Source organism: Pinus tabuliformis, chromosome 1_1, assembly GCF_031772625.1.
Source record: "Pinus tabuliformis cultivar Carrire ecotype Pingquan chromosome 1_1, CPIR1, whole genome shotgun sequence".
Classification (NCBI taxonomy): Eukaryota; Viridiplantae; Streptophyta; class Pinopsida; order Pinales; family Pinaceae; genus Pinus; species Pinus tabuliformis.
This window is the reverse complement of record NC_142297.1, coordinates 894800345-894822867: the sequence shown is the minus strand read 5'-3', so window position 1 is coordinate 894822867 and position 22523 is coordinate 894800345.

The window sequence follows — 22523 nt, the reverse complement described above, 5'->3', positions numbered from 1 at the left end:
AATGGATTAAATCCACTTTGATTCTACTTATCTTCACACTTTGCTTTCCACAATTCGCGGAGACTTTACCTTGGTTACAAAAAAATATTACAAAAATGACTCAAAAACTCAACAAAATTGACCCCAGGGACCCCATCCCAAGACCCCCCTGTCCATGTCTAGAAAATAAATCCATAGCACAAAGTTTCTTAGGATAATTAAAGCATCCATAATAATTAACTTAGTGAGGCCATGGTAGGAAATGTGTTGATGCTTCCCTTACCTCACCTTCTAAATCATTTCAATGATTGATTGAAGGAGGAAATGGCGAACAATTAAGTCTCTATGGGATTGGTAGGTTTGATTTGAATCTTAACTCATGGAGTAACCAAATATGATAGGCATATAAAATGATCAGCCTCCCCTTATAGGATATATACTTGAGAATGTGATAATCCACTTCATCTCAAGGGTAAGATAGGCTTTCTCTTCTTACTCCATTCTTATCTTCTGTAGGCTTCTCTCTCTGAATGAAAAAATTATTGCTAGATGTAACACTTACTTCTTTCTCCTCATTTATCCATCGAATCCCTAAGGGTAAATTGGTCACTCTAGTTATTATTTCAGGACTTAAGGAGATGGTCAATTCTCTAAAGAAAATAGTGGCACTATCTTCTCCTTGCGAATGTAATTCCATGGAAAATTCTTGAGTGATGTCATCATCATACCCTTTCATTTGTTCAAGGAAACCCATCCATTGATGTCATAGGAAAATTTTTACTATAGGAGGGTGTTAGCGAATTCTCTTTGTGTTTGTGGGATCTCTTCTATTGAATCCTCCCCTCATTTCTTCTATTCCTCCTTCTTGATGTTACTTAGGTGAAAATTTCAATGTTTCCTCATGGAAACCTCGGTTGTAGAAACAATATCAAAACTTAATTTTTAGCAGTGAGGGAGAAGGATTTTAAAATCTATGTCAAAACAAACTCTTCTTTTGTCCCTATCTTTCCTTTACACATAACAAATTCAAAAGGAACTACTTGTCAATTATCTATTACAGGTTGCTAACTTCAGGCATAATTTCTCATGCAATTGTATAGAAATTAAAGAAGGAGAAATCCACTTATTTTTCAAATAGCTCTCTCATGTGCATGAGGGTTTGAGGAGAACTTTTGGTCACTTTGTCTCCCTTCCTCCCTTCAATTCCTTCTTGTAGCTTCTTCTCGGCCCTCCTGTAGTAGTTCAGACCCTCCTATAGCACCTGCAACTACAATTTGAATCATCTCAGTGGCACCCTAGGTAGTCTAATAGCACTAACTCGTCCTTCTTCTAACTATTTTTTCTATAAATGAGCGATGGTGCAAATGGAGTCGAGCCTATTACTTAATATTCCTTTTTTGGTAAAGTCTCACAGCGCTGTGATAGCGTGGCTCATACATGAAATTCCTTTTCTGAACCATTTTACCCACTCCTTGCAATCATTACCCTACTCCTTGTGATTATCACCTCACTAATTGTAATCACCACCTCACTTGATTTGAATTTTCCACATGCATGTGTGACTAAGATGAAATTTAGTTTTCTAATGAAAGGTGTCCAAGTTCACTGGCCACCTCCAACCCATTAATTTTTTTTTATTGACTATTAACATATTTTATCGTTATATTCATAGGAAAGAGGTTAGGGTTGTAATACCTGAGCCTACCTATGGATTGAATTGTTGGATATTCTTTCATGCTAGAGTTGGATCTCATAACCTTGTGATATTAAGGTTGTTGGACTTCTTTCCTTCTTTTCATTTAGGTCTTCATAACTTAATGGTCCTTTGAATGATAACTTTGTTGTGTGTGTAAGTCCCTTCTTTGTGTCCAATCTGTTGTTTGTGGAGTGGATGGACTACTTCCTAAGGATTATGTGCCTCTTCTCTGCTTCATAAATAGCTCCATGATGCTCTATGTGGGTGGAAAGAATAATTTTAAGGAGTTTTGTTATGACTTTATAGGTTGCTGCATGAGGAGTCTCCTTCTTGTAGTAGTCATTTAATTCCTTTTTTCAAGATCTCATTTGGCATGTAAAATTGAGGGTGAGTCATGAAAGTTATGTGGACAATATTAAGATCATTAGGAAGTGGTGTAGTTGGTGGATGAATGGAAAATAGAATTTTTTCTATGTTTTTCTTAGATGTATGACAGAGAGGAAATGTGAGCTAGCTTTGGCTAAATGGAGTGGATGTGTGGTGAAATTGACATTGGTGGACCTCTCTCGACATTACCTAAAGGAAGCATGAACCTTTGGTATATATTTCCCATCGGATCTCCCCCCTGTATCATTTCGGGATCCTCCTGTAGCATTGCAGGCTCCTCCTGTAGCATTATAGTGAGGAGGTAGAATTTGATTCTTTTCTTGGCTAGATGATGGAGAGAGGTTGGTATCTGATTTATGAGTGTGAAACGAGATGTGTGATAAGAGAAATCGAGGATTACACTTGTAGATGCTACATTATAGCCATGATTCTATCAATTTTTTGGAGTCCTGCAAAGAAAATATTTTAGCAAAAGTGGTCTACGAACTCCTTCCCCGTGTTTTTCTCTTTTTCTTCTCCTTTTTTTTTAAGACAAAAAAACTGCCTTTACAGATGTTTTCATCCTACATGTCTGCCCTATGCACCTCAGAGGAGGTTTTCACCTGGGGATCTTTTCATCCTTTATTTTTTCCTCTCTTCTTTTTATTTTTTTGCTCTTAGGTATCCTCAGAGAAGTTTTCAACTCAGGAGTTGGCCTCAGATGTCTCATGGAGTTTTTCATCTAGGCTATCTTATTACTATTATTATTAGGAATTTGGTGGACTGAGGGATATGAGCCTCCCAATCACATTTAGCTCTCCACTGACTGAACTGACAAACTCTTTCTTGGACATACGTTTCTTGTGCAACTTCAACCTATGATCATTGACAAGCAAGGGAATCTATTCCTCATCAATTATTATGATTTGGATAGACCCATTCCCATGACAATTCTCTAATATATAGGGACTGACCCATCTTGTCATTAACTTCCCCTTGAAATCCTTGAATCTAGAATCATACAAAGGGTACCAATGTCCTTCTTTAAAATTCCTTTCTCTAATGTATTTATCATGCCAAATCTTCCTTTCTAGCTAGATTACCTCAGTGTGTAGGAGAGTTTTCATTCTAAATTCATCTAGACCATTGAGTTGGAGCAGCCTTTCCTTTTGTGTTTTAGTGAGGTCCAAGTTTAACTGAGATGTCATCCTCAAGGTTTTTTACTCAAATTCAATATACAACAAGGCCTTCTTCCCATAGACCAGCTCAAATGGAATGAATCTAGTGGTCGTCTTCCAAGTGGTGTTTTGGGCCCAAGTGGCTTCCACAAGTTTTCCTGCCCAATCTTTTCCTGTTGTTGCTAACAACCTTGATAAGAATTCTCTCCAATTCTCTATTTGTGACTTCCACCTACCCATTTTGTTAAGGGTGATAGGCAGTAGATGTCCTATGCTTGATGTGGTGCTACTTCATAAGATATTCAATCAAACTTGTTGTAAATTGTTCTCCTTGATAAGTGACTAATTCCCTTGGAAAAACAAATTTGTAGAAGATGTTCTCCCTCATAATATCATCCACCTTCTAGTTAGTTGATGCCTTTACTGCTTTTGTTTCAGCCTATTTGTTCAAATAATCATTTCATACAATTATATACCTTTTTGCCCTCATGGGGGATCAATAGGTCCAATTAGATCCATGCCCTACTTTTCAAATGGCTCTAGAGTCACTTGAGGTTGTAAGGGAATTTCATCCTAGGGTGTTAGCTTAACCATCCTTTGGCACTAATCACACCTAGTGGTGTACCTCCTTGTGTCTTGATGTAAAGTGGGCCACTAGTAGCCTAGTTGTAAAACTTTGAAGGTTGTCCTCTTAGCAGCAAAGTGCCCCCCACAAGGTCCATCATGGCACATTGAAAGGATGTCAAAGACCTCTTCTTCCCTCACACATCTTCTCAGGATATGATTTGGGCCCAATATTTCCCCCAATCCAAGTGAATGGGGAATCTTCCTGAAAATCTTGTTTTTCTCCTTGGAGGATATGCTAGGAGGGAACCTCCCAGCAACCAAATAGTTGGCTATGTCAACAAACTAAGGAGAAAGCACATACATGGAATAGAAATGTTCATTTGGAAGTTGATCATCTATCAATTCTTCCTTTCCTATAGGGAGAGTTAGTCTTAACAAGAAATTTGCAACCACATTCTCTTTCCGTGGTTTATCAACAATAGTCAAATCAAATTGTTGTAATAATAACAACCATCTAATTATACTAGGATTGACATCAGGTTTATTCATTAAATACTTAATGGTTTCATTATCTGTGAACCAAATTTTGATAACCTGTGATATAATGCCTAAACTTGTTCAAAGAATGCACCATAGCCAAGAGTTCCTTTTCATTGACAATATAGTTTAACTCAGTTTTAGAAAGGTTCTTACTGATGAAATGGATAGCATAAGGCAATTTGTCTTCTACTTACCCTAAGGTAGCCCCTATATCTTTGTGTGAGGCATTTGTGTGTATATGGAAAGGTAATCCCCAGTTGGGACCCCTAAGGATGGGTGCAATAGCCATCTTTTCTTTTAGTATTTCAAAGGCTTCTTGACAATTGTTTTCGCAACAAAGATATGAATCTTTATCCAGCAGTCCAAACAAGGGTGAAGCCAATTTTCTAAAATATTTAATGAATCTTATATAATACCCAACTAATCCTAGGAGACTCCTGACATCTCTTTTGTTTTGAGGGATAGGGACCCTTTTGATGATGGAAATATTGTTTGGGTCAACCTGTATCCCTTCCTTGGATAAGGAATGGCCAAGGAAAGCTCCTGCATTCATCAAAAACTCACATTTCTCAGCGCTAAATGAGAGATTCATTTCAATACATTTATTCAAGACTTTTCACAAATTAGAAAGAGCTTTTTGGAATTCATGTCCATAAGGAGTGAAATAATCCATGGATATCTCAACAAAATCATGAACAAGTTTAGCAAAAATACTTAGAACTTTCCTCTTAAAAGTAGTAGGGACATTGCATAAACAAAATGGAAGAACTCTATAGGAAAAGTTACCCCAAGGACATCTAAATGTGGTCTTGTATTGGTCTTCAGGTATGAAATTAATTTGGTTGTATCCACTAAATCTATCTAGGAAGGAGAATAATTTATTTCTTTCAAGACCATATAGGACTTTGTCAATGAAGGGAAAATGAAAATGGTCCTTCTTTGTGCCCTTGTTAAGTTCCCGGTAATCAACACATATTCCCCACTTCTCATTCTTCTTGGGAACTAAAACAAGAGGTGACACACGCTCAGTATTTGAAATGGGGTATATGAACCCGGTATCCAATAGATTTTGTAATTCTTCTTTCATAATGTCCATAAGGGTTGGGTTCATACTTCTCTAGGGTTAACGCACAGGCTTGCATCCCTATTTAATGTAAATATGATCAACAAGAATTGAAGGATGCACACAGTTCATTTACTTATAATCTCGAGCAAAATCATCCAACTATTGCCTCAGTACATTGTACAATTTATATTCTTGTTTGGTCGAGAGAGAGGGGTTGATATTTAGAGTTATGGATTGGTCAACCTATAAAACCTTAACATGTTCTAGTCTAGATTCAATAGATCACAAGTCAGTCCAAGCACTACCCTCAGATTCTTTCAACAATTCATCGACCGGTATGGCAGTGGGAGGCTTCTTCTATAAGATATGGTCAATAAGGTCATCTTCATCAAGTTGTGACCCTCCTATAATAATATCTAGAGTACATACTAGGTAGGATGTTGTGTGGTATAATTCATCCTCTTCCTTTTCCTCTAACCATATGGGTAAATCGTGTTCAATATAAGGTTGAGAAGGAGGATACAACGTAAGTTTTTTTTTGATAAATTTTCATTCTTGATAGTCATGTTCATAGCCCTACAACTCATGTAGGCATCAACAGTGACAACCCAAGGTCTTCCCAAGATGATAGGATAACCATTAAACTTGGTTTTGGGCTATAAGACTAGGAAATCAGTAGGTTACTCCTACGACTTAATGGAGACCATGACATCCTCGATAATTCCCTCAAGAGCTAGTGTGGATCTATCTAGAAGCTACAACATTGTGGTGGTCATTCTCAAATCCCCTTGGAGATTGAGCTTCAGCATGGTTTCCCTAGTCATCACATTGATTGCATCCCTGAGGTCAATCAAGGTATTAGGGAACATAATTCCATTAATGTGCACATCTACTACTGGGCTACCAGGGTCTAGATATTTTGGGGAGCTCATGCTCCCAAGCATAAAATTAGATAGTTTTCCAAAAAAACTGATGGTGGGTGTATCTAGTTTTCTTCTCCCAGGAATTTTGAAGCATTTTTCACTAATAATCTTGTCGTAGATGAGAACATCTGTAATGTCTTGGAGAAGGGGTATCTTGGCACATGAATTCTTCAATTCTCCCAAAATTTCAACCTATTATGGGGTGTGATCCACCTTTCAGGATAGGGGGTGTATTAACTTGTGGGGTACTCTCTTCCTTCTCTTCTTCAAGCTCTTCGGGTGGAGAAGGTGGGTGATTATTGGGAGCATCCTCCTAGATCGAAGGTTAATATTTTGTATTTCCATAGCATAAGAAGGATAGGATGTCTCTCCATTGTAGACCTATTGTACATGCTTATTGTTCAGGTTCGGACTCTTTTCAGTAGGAATTTCAGGTTACTTAGGTGGGGTATGATGAGTTAGTTTTGATTGAGGTTGCGGTGGAGGAAATAAAGTATGAGGTTGGTTTGTTTGAGCCCTCCAACCTTATGAGGGGTTTTCCCATTGGGAAGATTGGAGCGAATATGGTTTAAAAGCTAAGCAGGATATGGAGGATCATAAGGCCAAGGAGATGAGGTGGAACATGATGAATGAGTGTAAGGGTACCAAGGCTGGAAAGGTGCATTCTAATTTGGATAGTAATGAGGATAATGTGAAGCTTTCATGCCTTAATGATATGGCTGAGGTCTTGGGGGTCTCCTTTGTTTAATGAAGAAAATTTGTTCAGACCCACTCTCTACTCCTCCCTGGTGTACATCCTTTAGGCCTAGAAAATAGGAACATTTGTCTATTGCATGATTTTCTTTACATACTAGGTAGAATTCTATGAAATTCAACGGGCATTCATTCCTAGTTTGTCTTTTCGTACACCTAGGGCATAAAATATCTAGCTCACATTTTGCTTACTTCTGTTTTCTTTTTATTTTCACAGTATCTATTTGTAGGGAAAAGGTATGTAGCATTTCACTCTTGAAATCCTCCAACATATTCTCTATCTCATGCTTGATGGATATTTTAGAGGGAGAGGATCTGACCAAGATTTGGCTAGACCTACCCCTCTTCCTAGAAGCCCTAGACTAATTCTTGAATATAGCTTTGATGTTATCATAAGGAAATTGGAAGATATATCCTACAGATAACATGTTGAGGATTTCCATTATATCTTCCCTAATCTCTCAGAGAAGAACTAGAATGAGTGACTCAGTATCAAGGTTACAGTTGGTCCTCCTATAATTCAGTTGAAACATCTCCTCATATTCCTCCAAAGACTCATCAGGTCCAAGGGTAATCCTAAATATTTTCTCCTTTGTTTCTTTGGACCTACAATAATATTTGTATTTATTATTGAAGGTTTGTTTCATTTGGGCCCAGGTAGTGATGCTTCATCTAGGTAGACTCATAAACCAACACAAAGCCGCATCTTTGAGGGTAGAAGGAAACAACTTCATCTTCTTCTCATCATAGGCATAGTCATAGATCCTACAGACAACAACAAACTCAAACATGAAGGTGTTGTGATCTTTAGAGGTTAGGCCATGGAAATGTGGAAGGGTAGCACACATTATATTTTTCATTCTAGCCTCTCCATTGGTTTCTTTGACGGGGAAAAATTCATTGTTCTATTTTTCAGCCATAGTTTGGGTAGGTGAGATAGGTTCTTCTTCTCCTATAGTTTCTTCAAAAATTTCAGGTCACTCTCCTAAAGGGTTTTACAAATCCCCTGTAGTCATAAAGGGAAGTTCACAGTCATTAAATAAGAATTAAGGTTGACTTCTTAATGGTGTGTGGGTTTTTGGTAGGAATATCCCTTGGTTATCCCTACTCCTATGAGGCATGAAATCACTAGCTTTGTCGATTCTTTTTTATTTTTTTCAAGAATTTTCAAAGCAATAAGACTGGTACAAAATAGAAAATAACAAGAAACTCCTAAGAAGAAACAACGCCTACTTAGACACCTCCTCGAAAACAACAGAAAATAGTTGTGAGCCCTGGTATAGCATGAAGAGTGTTGCAACTCTCAAGGGCTCCTCAACTCAAATTATCAACCTGAGGTTCATAAAAACTTAGAGGTGACAGTGTTATATGCACAATAGGTTAGGTTCTACTCATATCACCCTCAATCATGAAATCATATCAAGGTAAATAGAGACCATTCCTCAAACTAACTATAGTGAAAACTTCTTATGAAAGCATAATTGAACCTGACTCTAACTATTAAAGTGAAAATGCCATTCATTCAATTGTCAATGCTAATTGACATTGCGCAAAAGAGAAAGGGCTAGTCTGCTTGTAGATGTAAAGCTACTCTACATTAAACATTTAATCAAATCATTAACCTACTTACATGTATCATTGATCTACTTTACATTTTATTGAAAATAAGGAATCTAACTTTAACATGCTTAGGAGAAGAAAATACTAATTCTAACTTTGTTTCGTAGTGTGGAAAGGAGGAGGCTAGGGTGGTCTAAGAGCCTTCCTTAATCATCAAATCAAAAGTTGGATCCATTATTCAACTTAACTAGGCTAGGATCGAAGTGGGGAGAAAAATTGGCTGAAAATAACATCGTTATAGGGCTACTACAAGAGCTCTTGTATTGCTACAGGAGGCTCTGTTTTGCTACAGGAGGAGTTCAAAGAGAATTTTCAGGGTAGAAATGGAATAGTGAGGGAAGGAGAAGATGGATGAAGGTAAGAGGAAGTAAATTAATGTTGGGGGATCCCCCTAGCCAAGCCTTGGTCCTCTCGTAGGTCTATCTTTCACAAAGGGTGATGCCCACAGTCTCCTCTATTAAACGTGGAAACTTAGTTTGGGAGTAGTGTGAGGTGCAGAGGAAGAATATGGAAATGTACAGGTGGATATGGAAAGATATTCCCACACCTATAGATCAACACAACCCTACAGCTAGCCAAATACATGCATCAAATGACCAATAACAAAATGAGATAAGCTATCATGGAAAGATGAGTTGAATTTGACTAAAATATATTGTATTCCGCAACACTACTCTAATCACTGAACTAAAAACTAAGTTGTAGAGAATCAACATGTAAAAGGATTACAACTAACATCTATATATTTGCAATAAATCATAAACAAATGTTTTTGGACTAAAATTGTAATCTTTCCAATCACTCTTTCCACAAGAGAGGTGATAGGAAATCTTGCAATCACAAGCTTTTATAGCTTACCATCTACTGAAACAAGAGAAATATGTAAATTCTCTAAAATAAGAACAAGAAATAAACACAGTAGAGGGACTAAAGCCTATAGATAGTTCCCAAACCCAATGGTTTCAGCCCTCTAAAACTATCTCAAATGCATATCAGTGGAAAAATTCTCATTAGTAAAACATAGTAGTCTCATACATCACATTAATGTTAAGAATAACAATGTCAAGAACTAAGCTCAATAGCTAATCTTAGATGAATAAAAAACTTGAATCCTCATGAACCTTTCAGCTAGTTTATTTATATAAAAAGGTAGTTGATGGTAGCTCCATTGAAAATAGGAGTGATTCCCTCCAAGATATCGAGAATTGTGGATTTGGTTCTCCTTGAAATTCACATGGACTTGGATTCCCTTGGCTCCTGGTTAATTTGAGCCATGACTGAGGATCATATGATCCTAAGTCAAGTTAGAGAGTTAAGGAGGTGGACAAGCCCCCCTAGATTCTCTCTTGCTTCTCTCCATCAAGCCCCTACATAGAAAATTCCTCAAAAATGTCTCTTTTTCATGAAATTTAATAACATTAGGCCTCACAATATGACAAACACCTTTTAATCTTCTTACTCAGCATATTATGACTAAAAATGAGAATTAATGTGAAAAAAGGATAGTTTTAAGGGTTAGAGGATAGAAAAATGAACTTCAAGATATACCTATTAATGGGACCCATCAATTAGTGTGGTTATATACACCTGTGTTAGATAGTCATGCATGGTAATAACTTATTATTATATGCATTACAGTAATATGCATGATGATTTTTGTCATTATGATTAAGGTACTTATATTATTGTAAATCATGCTAATATGGATTAGCATGTGCAAATGGTTATGGTTATGATATTCATGTATGAGTTGATATAGTAGTGATATTGTGTTGTACATATCTAGACTGAACTATGCATATGTATAACCTCCCAGGCGATACACTAAGGTATGATGTTGATTACGTCTCTATTTGGTTTATCTAACATGGCATGACTACAAGAGATATAAGACCATGGATGAATAGAAAAATGGTGGACTACAACTCACATGACTCCCCTTACAGGCCTGATGTGAATTCAGTGGAATGAGAAAGGTCAGTTGAGTAGTAAAAAGGGGAGTATTCTCCTGGTTTGACATATACATTGAGAAGATTACAGGCATAAATTGTGAGTTGCAACCTAGACAATGAGAGATTGATTGTGTAAACACACCTCCCATATCTACCCAGTTTCACCGGCCTACCAGGGTAAACATAAGAGGAGAATCTACTATGATATGAACTAACCTCCTAGGTTCCATTAAGGAAGTGGGGCTGACTGCAGAAGATAAGCTGACATCTCATAACATCCTACATGGGCTACAGGTCACTCAGAGGCTGAGTAACCACCCTAGCTAGCCTAAACTTAAGTTTTACACCCTTTTCTCTGACGTGGGTCCCCAACCACTCCCACAAAAAGCTATCCATGTAGTTGGAAGCATCCAACCAAATGCACAAGCCTGTATCCATGGGGTTGCAACCTAAAATGTATAGCTCAGAGCATGAAATCCCATATTCTAAGCATAAATTCTAGGTTAGCCTCCACACCACTGCCTAGAACTCACTGATACTTTCCAAAATCAATAATGACACGAGTATAAATTTATTCATACAAAATTTGATCAAAGGCTTGACCTAACCAGGCCTAACCATGACAGTGATTTCATCAAGCATATGGCAAACATGTAATCTATATGTCATGAATGCTTATTTAAACATAGGGTTCTGATAGTTATATGAAAATCATCAAGAAGGTCTAATACCCTCTCATAATAGTTGCAATAATATATATTAGCTCATGCATTCATTAACCATTTATCAATAAATAAAAACATATCAAGGTCCATAGCCAATATACATCATATAACCATCATATAACCAACAAATGAACAACATATAAACCATGATAGAATAGCCATCAAATCCATATAATAAAAAATACAAGTACTCATGAAAATACCAAAGGAAAGATATATTATTAACATATTCAAAATCCACCCAAGTCAGGTACTTCCACGTACCACATGACCATATATTGGGTTGAACCAAATATCTCTTTCATCTAGTCACCCTTGCAACATATTTCAAGCGTGAAAGTGGGATCTCATGGAATAAACCAAACAAAACCAAACCAGAGCTTCCAACAGCCATACCACGTCAACCCTCAACCACTGATTCCACCTCACGACCAGACATTACTAACACCAACCATATTGGTCTCTACCCAAGTTGTCTAGGGCTCTAGAGCATTTGCCCCAACCACGGATCCGAGAACTAATAACTCAACCCACAACCTTCAAGGCCTCTAGAGCATTTTTCCAACCAAGGCTCCAAGACTAGTAGCTCAACCCACCAAGGGCTCTAGAGCATTTTTCCAACCAAGCCTCTAAGACTAGTAATGCAACCCAAGTTGTTCGAGGGTCTAGAATGTTTGTTCCAACAAACAGGTCCAGCAACTGGTAACTCAACCCAGAACCATAAGGAACCTGAGCATCAATCAAAAACAACAAGTGGAACATACCATAACACCATGGATGTCCAGGAAATGGCAAGGCTAGGAAAAACCACTGTTAATCCAAGAAGTCCTCCATGCTAATGATAGATCATAACCAAATAACCACATGCATATACCATGGATGGCAAAACTAGCAAGGAAATCATACATTCAACTTGATAATTGTAAGGAAATCTCGTTGTAGTTGTTGATCTCATTGTCCTCTTGTGCTTCCTACTTTCCTTTTCCTTCTTTCTCCAAGTCCAATGAAAACTAGAGCACTCTTAGCATGCTCCAACAATGTTCCAAGATTTCTCTAAGTGTTCAAAAGTTTGAGAGAATGAAAGAATAGAATGAGGGTGCCAAAGAATGAATTTACAAAAGCTGTGAATTGATCCTCATAACCCTTTTTATCATTGAGGCCTATATTTTCTTAATTTTTCCTTTATTTTCCTTCAATTTTCCTCACATGAAATTATGTGACCTTTCACCTTCCTCTTCTCCTATTTTCCATTATTTTCATAAATAAAATACAATTATTGCAACTTTTCGTCTTAAAATTCCTTTGTCAATTCCCATAGCCATTTATTAATCACCAATGATCCCCACCACTATGATATTTCCTAACATTTAGCTTGGAATATGTGTGCCATGACCTTGGTATTATTTTTTATTTATTTACATAGGAAATGAACTTGGGGCTATTACAGATTGAGGCACAGGAAAGGCTTGCAAGAGCTGGAGAAAAAGAAAGAAGAAGTTAATGCTTTGATCCTTCAGAGTCTATCAGAATTGTAAAGATAGGGGCAATTGAGGATTAGCCATGGGTAGGAGGAAAGGACTAATGGGGCATATGGTAGCAAGTATCAATCAAGATACAGGTTGGACATGGACGACATAGTCAAAGGTGGAAAATAGTTGGATACACCTGAAAGGAGAGGTAGTGCATATGGGTTCCATTCTAATTCTAGTTTAGAGAGATATCACCATCATTACAATCACCATCCTTATAGGAGGAGAGAGAACTAGTATTTTCCAGAAGATTTCAGGAAAGCTAATTCTCCTACCTTAATGATGAGTTGACTAAGTCAAAAGATGTAGAAGCATGGCTTCTTAGGATGAAAAAGTTCTTCGTATTGCATGATTAGTCAAGGAACATGAAATCCATACAGCTACCTTCAGTCTCAATGGAAAGTAGATATCTGGTGGGAAGATGTGAAGTGTTGTTATGAGGAGTCGAAGCGTAAGTGTGCGTTAGAGTGTGACTAGAAAGGGAATGAGAAGACTAAATGAAAGTGGGTTAAGAAGTGAGGAAGACCTCATGATTTAGGTTATAAGTAGAATAGGTACCTTATAAGAAGTTCAAAGAAGTTGAGAGAGGACATGGGTCTCACCCTATGGAGCATTGGATTAAAGGAAATGTTAGAGAACCATTGCAGTGTTGGATCCATAGTGGAGATAATTGTATGAAGGATTTCCCTTTGTATCATGATGGCACAATTAGATTGTGATAGGCCTCATATCTATAATATGTAGGAGGCACAAATAGTTGGGGTTGTAGGTTAGAGTATTCCCTGGATCTATGCAATAGTGGATAACAGGAAAGAAGATAATCAGGCATTTATCATTTAGGTGGAAGTGGAACCAGGGATAGAGCTCTAGGCAGAGCCTCAATGCATCTTGCAGTGGAAGGAGCTCATGCTTTAGAAAAAAGAAATAGATAAAATTAAGTGTGTGGAAGAACTTTGGGGTCAAGGAAGCTACATGGAATATGATGGATCAGATGCAGACATGATAGTTTGTCTCCAGTTGTAGATGAATTCGTCAAGGGAATTAGAATCCCTTGAGGGATGGTATGTGCAGTTGTTCAATTACAAGGAAATGTGCTTAAGATAGCAAGGTAAGGTAACTGGTATATTGCTATATACATTTATTCACTAACAATTATTTTCTTATGGCAATATGATGTATGGGATTCCGGGGCAAAGAAACTGCCATGAAATCTTGAAGAAGGCTTGGGTTGAGATTTGCTTTGGAAGCACTGGGAGCCATGGGGGTTGAGTCATAGTGTCCATTGAAGTCTTGTGCTTTCGGTATTTTTTTATTTGATTGAGATTGATTTGGGTTTTGATTGTGTGGTGCATGGCCATGCCACTTTGTTTTTGGTGTTGTATTTTTATATTTTTTCATGGTTTTTTCTTGTTTTCTTCTTGTTCTTTCCTTTTATGTTTTGAGGGTCTTGAGGATTGGTCAAGGAAGAGGAAATTTAATGAATCTCAACAAGAACTGAATGAAAACCAATAGGTAATGTAAGACTTGTATGAATCCCATTACATGAATAAAGGGCAACAGAAGGCAAGAATATGAAAACCAGTTGGGTTGGTTGGGCCCATTGGGGTAAATGGACAGTGGTAGGAAAACCATGAGAAAGGCAATAGGAAAGGTAAATAAAATGGATTTGAGGCATCATTCGAGGCTAAATTGGGAACTATCATTCTCAATATTGTGCATGTGTTGCACGGATAAAGGAAGTTCTCTTAACCTTGATCTTATGAGTGATAGTAATTATGTTATGATCATGATTATGTTGATGTTATATATATATATATATATATATATATATGAATTCCATTGTCTAACATGGTTGTCATGGACCATTATTATGGAAGAATGATTTGTTATGCAAGTGAATGACATGAAAAGGTTTATGGCTATGAAGAATCAAGTCGGCGGAGTAGCCCTCGAAGATCTGTGATGTTAGTATAACTATGCATATTCTTATGTTATGAACATGAAATTTTGAAGGATAAATCAATAGAATGAAATCAATGTGATCTGTGACATGCTAGGAAAAACATGGATAGAGGAAAATAACCATAGACACGGGACTTGGGTTGTGGATGCACATAGTAAGGCATGGGAAAGACACTAGAGGCAAGGTTTCCTCATAGAGATGATGTGATGACTCGATGTGCAATACTATTGTTGTGTACATGTTGTGTTGTGTATATGTCCTACATATTGTGCCATGTACATGTGTTATTATGTAGTTGTGGTATCATGACATGTGTATTCGCTATTTTGTACTATGTGTATGTGTATGTGTTGTGTTTTACACCGGGTGTAGGTGTATTTATTTTTTTGTGCATTGTTTAAAGGTGTATGTGTTGTGTTATACACTGTGTGTGGGTTTCCATGTTGTAATGTACACTGTGTGTATATATACGTGTTGGGGATTGGTTCTCTGGATCCCCAAAAGTTGTGGATTAAAGCCATGTAACAGCTTAGATTCCTTGGAGGATGTGGTTGAGTTACTAGTCCCTAGAGCATGCAGGTTGGGACAAATGCTATGGAGCCCTAGATAGCTTGGGATGAGAGCAACCTTGAGTTGCTGATATTGAGGGCAAAGGTGGTAGAGTCTCTAGATTTCCTTGTTTCTAATACTGAAGATAAGTAACTATGTCCTTTCCAGGTTTGGAAAATGATCCAGATCATGTACATGGTCAAAGAGAAGACAAGGCACTAGGTGCTTGTCAGGTTTGGAAACTAATTTAGTGTGTGTATGAAAAAGACAAAGAACGAAGACAGAAGAAAAAGACCATTTGAAAGATAAGTGTCAGTATTTTATTTTAGTTTTAATTATGCACACATTGTGTGAATTTGATTTATGATGGTTATGTGTTGAGCTAACCGTATTTGATATGTTTATACATGATGATTTGATCAAATAGCTAGTTTGACTTGTTGTGAGAGAAAGTAAACATAATTACAGGTGTACCTTATCGACAAGCTATCAATTAGGTATGAATTGAGTTTTTTATTTTCCTTTTGATTCAAATGGAAATTATTTGGTGGTACAAGAAACATAGAGATGCCAAGTTTGGGTGGTTGGAACTAGCTGCCAGAGTGTTAGCAGCAGCAACAAAAGCAATTTGAATATGAAACAATCTGTTGGTAAAGCAAGTCAAGAGAAGGGTTATTATGGGACACTGGTACCCAAGTGTTCATTTATTTCCATGACAATTCTATGAGTGGTATGATGGTTTTGAGGTAGTGATATTCCTTGGTATTTGGACCTTCTAATGTGAGGAAACCTTGTCAAGGGATGGATCAGGGGCTGTGTAGAAGAGAAGGGGATGCTAGCAGAACTTGGAAGGTGTGTGACTACATAGAAGGGGGTGACCTGATTGCCTGAGGGATTGTGTAGTAGAGAAGGGAAGGCTCAGGAATTTTTTTTTTCTCATTAGCATTTCTAGATGGAATCAGAAGCACATTGGGAGTGTGTCGTGGAACAATGAGTCGGTAATTATTCATTGAGAAAACAACTAGCGCAAGAATTGTAGTTTTGTACATTGGACATGGAATTTGATTTTTGTAGTGGATGCTAGACTTCTTGGCAAGAAGGTGAATCCTGGTAGTACATTGAGGGTGGAGGTGTGAGCCTCAAGATTCCCTTTCTATAGATGCAGGCATTGTATCCTTTTATTTGCTAGTTGAGAAAATGTGCATATGTATATATGTGTATATCATTGTAAATATTGTATTGAATTATGTTATAAAACTCCATAGATAGTATGATTATTTATTGGTTGAATATAATGTGCATGAATATATATGTGTTGTTATTGTAAATATTGCATTGAGTTTGGTTACAAATCTCAAGCAAGTGGTATGTTTATCATGTTTTCAGCAGTCGTCATTGTAAATATTGTAATGAGATATCTTATAAAGCTTCATAGGTAGTATGTTTTGCTAGTTATAAGCATAATTGAACACCGAGGATGGTGTTACCCCAAGGGGGAGTTGTTTGTAACAAACCCTGGTTGATTTTCCATGTAAATAAAATAAGACCAAGGTCATGGGACATGTATTCCAAATTTAATGGCGGGAAGACATCATAGTGGGCATCACTTGTGGTTAATTAATGGCTATGGAAATTGGCAAAGGAAAAGACGCAATAATTGGCATTTAATTGTGAGAAATATGGAAAATAAGAGAAAAGGAAGGTGAAGAGACACAAATTTGCATGCAAAGGAAATTAGAGAAGAAATGAAGAAAAAAGGAGACATCAATGATAAAATCCAGTTAACATATTTTTCTCATTCTTTGATTATGATTACCAAAGTATAAGGAGAAAGCACTTGGAAAAGCAAGCAAGGAAAGCAAGGGTGAACAAGAGAAAGCTTGGACAACTGCAATTAAGGACATACACTAGTTGTGGATTATAGGTAATAGTGTGCATGTGAGATTTAGCCTGTCGATTTTGGATGCATGGTATATGCATGTGGTTCCTTGGTTATGTGTTTTCATTGGCATGGTTATTTGCATGTTTTGATAGTGGTTTTAGCCTTGCCATGCAATTCCTGGGTAACAATGGTGTTGTGGGTTTTACACTTTCTTTTTTTATTGGTTCTTAGGTCCCATATGGATGTGGGTTGGGAAAAAAATTATGGAAGCCCTGTAACATTTTGGGTTGAGTTACTAGTTCCTAGAGTTGTAGATAGGGATAAATGCTTTGGAGCCATTGATGTGTTGAGTTACTAATCCATGGAGCTGCGGTTGGAACAAACACTCTGTAGCCCTGGAAGGTTGTGGGTTGATTTACTAATTCCTAGAGCCCTAGATAACTTGGGTAGAGACTAATCTAGTTTATGTTAGTGATTTCTAGACCATAGAGGTGGAATCACTATGGTTGATAGTTTAGGTGGTTTGGCCTATGGAAGCCCTAGTTGGTTTTTTTTTGGTTTATTCCATGATATCTAACATTCGTTATTGGAATATGGCATGAGGGTTATTGGATGAAAGAGATATTTGATTCAATCCAATCTGTGGTCAGATGATACAGCGAAGTCCCTGACTTGGTTGGAATTTTCATATGTTAATAAGAGTTATTTTCCTATTGTGATTTATGAGAACTTGTATAGGTTATCATGTGGACATTATGGCTGATTTTCCATGGTTTCTATGCTAGTTATTTGATGGTTATATGTTGGTTATATGATATATGTTATCTGTGAATCTTGACATTTTTTGATAAGTATTTGAATGGTTGATGAATGCATATACTAACAAGAGCTATTGAAGCTACCTAGAGAGGGATTGGAGCCTTCTTGGTGATCCTCAGATGAGGACTATAAGTTTATGATCAGGTATGCATTCATGACCTATAGCTTACAAGTTTACCATATGTTTTACTAAATGTCTATCATGGACTAGGAATGTCCAGGTCAGGTTTTTTCTTGAGTTTTGATCAATCAACATTGTCATTTCCTTTGATTGCATTCTACAAAGTTACATGGAATTTTGTGTAGTGGTCTAGAGGCTAGCCTAAAAAGGTGGCACATATCCCAGAATCGCCTACTCAGAACTAATTTTTTTGGGTCATAACTACATGGAATATGGATTATGAATGTGGTTGGAGGCTCATAACTGCATGCATTTTTTGTTGTGCATGCAGTTGGGGGTTGAGCTTGTGAAAAAGTAGTTCCATCTTAGGATATGGTCATTAGAGGTTGTGGACTAACTTATGGGTGATCTATTGTTCCTTAGGGATGTTTTTAATGTCTTTGTGTCAGCTCCACTTCCATATCTAGAACATGGAGGTGGGCTCATGTCATAGTGACACTCATCTCATGTTTACCTAGCAAGCTTATGAATCTGGGTAAATGTCAGAGGTGTGGTTACATTACTATATATAAGTTTCACCATTTTCATACCTAGTTGAATACTTTAGATTAATAAATTTATATATTTGGTAGAACCTGTGTGAATTATTTATTGAATATACAATAGTTCCCTTTCATTACATTCAAGAGAAATAAGATTCTTGATGATCGATTTAAATTACCTCCCTTATTTAATTTCAAAGGATCGACTAGTTATGTATAAAGAACTATTTCTTATTTTAATAATCTCTAGGGAATATTTTACCAATCGACCCTATATAGTCATACCGACTAATCTAACAAGAGAATATAAGTTCTTTTGAAGAATCAAGATATAATTAAAGGTTTAACGCATAGTTTCTCTCTCTGCCATTTCCTTTTTTAGCAAGACTCACAAACATAAGGTTTTCCAGATTTAAATAAAAAGGAACATAAGAATATTGTAGTTTCTTCTTTTTTTTGAGCAATGCATGTGCTCTAGTAACCATACATGATCATAATAAGGCTTCAGTATTATCAGTATAATTTCAATAGAATAAAAATAGCTAACTTCTACTTTTATATTGTTATCCTTCAATATTTTTACGATAAAACTTCTATAATTGAATGCTTCCTCATGCATGCATATAGGTTTAATAAAAAGAATAATATTATAAAATAATACACAACCCTTGATGCAGACCTAGTTCTATCAATAACATCATATCTTCATGAAATAAATTGTTTATTTTCACAATCCCCTAGCATCGATATGGACAATAGTTTTGCATGCATGTATGCATGCTTAATAAACAAATAACAATAGTGATAACAAAATATATAGTTCTGTTGAAAATGGCAACAAGAAATACTAAAAATAGAAATGCTAAAAATAGCATTGCTATAAATAGCAGTTTGGGTACTAGTGTTGGACATAGCAACAAGGAATGAAAAATGGAAGTGTTAAAAATAACATTGCTACAAATAGAATTTCAGTATGGATTCCAATTTTAGTTAGTCCTTGAACTAAAATTGAGAAGTAAAATTTGAATTTGCTCTTAGCAACTATTTGATTAATAATTAATTAATTCATCTTGAGTTAATTAGTTGGAGAAAATCAAACATGACGTCTATGTGAATACATGCAATAGTTTCTCCACTGATTGAGGAATTTATACCTTAGTTAAGGAGATGAGGATGAGTTGTACTTTGAGTTGTAATTAGTTAGCTCAGTTAATTGAGCTAAGTCTAGTTAGATTAGTTCCAACAGTTTGTGGAATTAATTTTGAGTTCAGTTAGTTAATGCTTGCATGCATGTAACTGTTTCTCTCTATATAACTAAATATTCTCTCATAAATAAATCATGCATGTCAGTTCAGTTAGAGACCTAGTTGATATTAGAGGAAGGGACAATGTACTATCAGTTGGAGGGGTTTTCCTATATAGGAAACTCATCCATGCCGAAGAATTATCTCCTTCAAGATTGCACAATTACTACTGAGCCAAGTGAGCAGTGTGAGGTGGGAATTCACACAAGTGAAAGCACCGGATCCCAGGAAAAATTGCACAAGGAAATAGGAGGCCTGGAGGGTAGAGGAGAAAGTTTTCCAGAATCCTTTTACTGTCTATGAGCAGTAGAGGGATTCTATTGAGAGCTGGGTAGCTTTTGAGCTAAAGCTTTGTGTAATCCAGACATATTTCCACTTGTATGATATTACAGAGGTCAGGGTTTTAGGCTGAGGCTTTCCCCAGAGTATTCTTCTGTGTTTATGTGTGATTGATTTCTAATTCTCAGTTATATGTGTTCTATTTTATCTTGCTCAAATTCAATTAAGCTTCTGCAAGTTTGTTTGTAGAAGTAGATTAAGTATTTTGCTTTAGTATATTGCATTATCTGTTGATCTACAGTGGGAAGTTCTACATGGTATTGGAGCAAAGGTGATCAAAGTGAAGAACTGTATACAAGTAGGGAAAAGTTTGAAGTTTGAGGTTCCAAAATATAAAATTCGAATTCTTATCGCATCTCAAATTGCACCAATGGCATTCAACTGTTTAAGGCCCAAGTATGCCCTTGATGGAAGATCGAATTATATAGCTTGGAAGGATCACATGGAAGCAGTATTAGAGGACAACGGTTTGAAGGAATTCATTGGAAAAGAAGTCCCAAAGCCAGCAAGAGCTAATGGTACAGAATTGGCAGAATGGAAGAAATGTGTGGCTAGAGTGAGGAGAATCCTCCTAGAGGGAGTTCGAGACCACATTGTCTCAAGCCTCCATGGGAAGGAGACACCATTTTCAATGTGGAAAACATTGAAGGATCTATATCAGAGCAACAACAATCAGAGGAAGCTGGTTCTGAAAAACAAGCTTTAGAAAATCAAGTGTGAAAAGGGCGACACAATCTCTACATATCTAAACAAGCTCACCACTTGTAGGGATGAGCTTGGAAGTGTAGGGATCACGACAGTCGATGATGACATGGTGATTCTTGCTCTCCTTGGTCTTCCTAAGAGCTGGCATAGCTACCAAGACATGATAAATGGAAGAGAGAAACTGCCAGATTGGGAATGATTTTGGTGGGATCTGATGCAAGAGGAGATAAGGAGAAGCAACAAAGATGGTTCTTCATCCAAGGAGTATGAACAAAATTGTGCCTTAACGAGTAAGGCAAAGAAAGGGAAGGAGAAGGATTCTCATCCAAAATTGAGTTCTTCCTATGGTGGGAAGAAGTTTGAAAAATCGAAAGTGCGATGCTTTCATTGTCATGAGGTTGGCCATTTTGCTACAAATTGTCCACTGAAAAAATCCAAGATGGGATCCAAGGAAGGATTTGAAGGTGGGGCATTGGCCTCATAGTTCGAGTTGGATTTCACCCTCTTCACATGCATGCTTTCATCCATGATGGTATGTTGTTGGTTTTTGGACAATGGAGCTTCTTTCCACATGACCGACGACAAGAGTTTGTTCAGTACGTTGGAGGAGAAAGATATCCAGATACTCATAGTGATGGGTAATGATGAAAAGTATAGTGTCTCAAGTGTAGGCATGGTTTTTTTTCAGAGGGAGTGTGGAGCTCGCATTACCTTGACCGATGTCAATTATGTACCAGGACTGAGGAAAAATTTGGTGTCGATCGCAATGCTAGAAGACAAAGGCTATGATGTAGTATTTAGTAAGGGAAAGGTTTTCCTTCAACACATCACCATGAGACAGGTGAAGCAGATCAGTTCACGAGTCAAGAACCTATATTCTCTTGAGGTTTAAGATGCATGCAAAGCCTTAAGGAGCAAGGAAACTGATAGAGACTTGGTCGTTGAGAGGGAGAGTAATTACCTCTCAACATGGAATGCCAGAAGAAGTCTCAGACAATTGTGAAGGAGCCACATTTGCTGAAGCAACTTCAGGATGTTGTGGAGCAGCCATAACTAGAGAAGATGAGAGGAGTCCGAGTGGAGGCATCCACTCACAGAAAGACCTCTAGTAGGGGGAAACTTTGAGCCAAGTCGATAGAGGGATCACATGCATCCATACCTCCAAGTCAAAAGTTGGGGCGATGTGGAGTGACAGTCCCAAGAAGGCTAGAATAGGGGCAGGATCATTGAGGTACACAACCTCTTTTATTAGACCTTGCTACGGGAGTCCCGATGAGGAGTAGCAGTACTAGCTAAGTGGGTATAGGCAGATGTCGATGGAGCGACAGAGAGAGCTACAGTGCAGGAATCCCAAGACAGTGTAGAGCTACCAGGCTACAACAATGCGAGAGGCGCATGAGTGTGG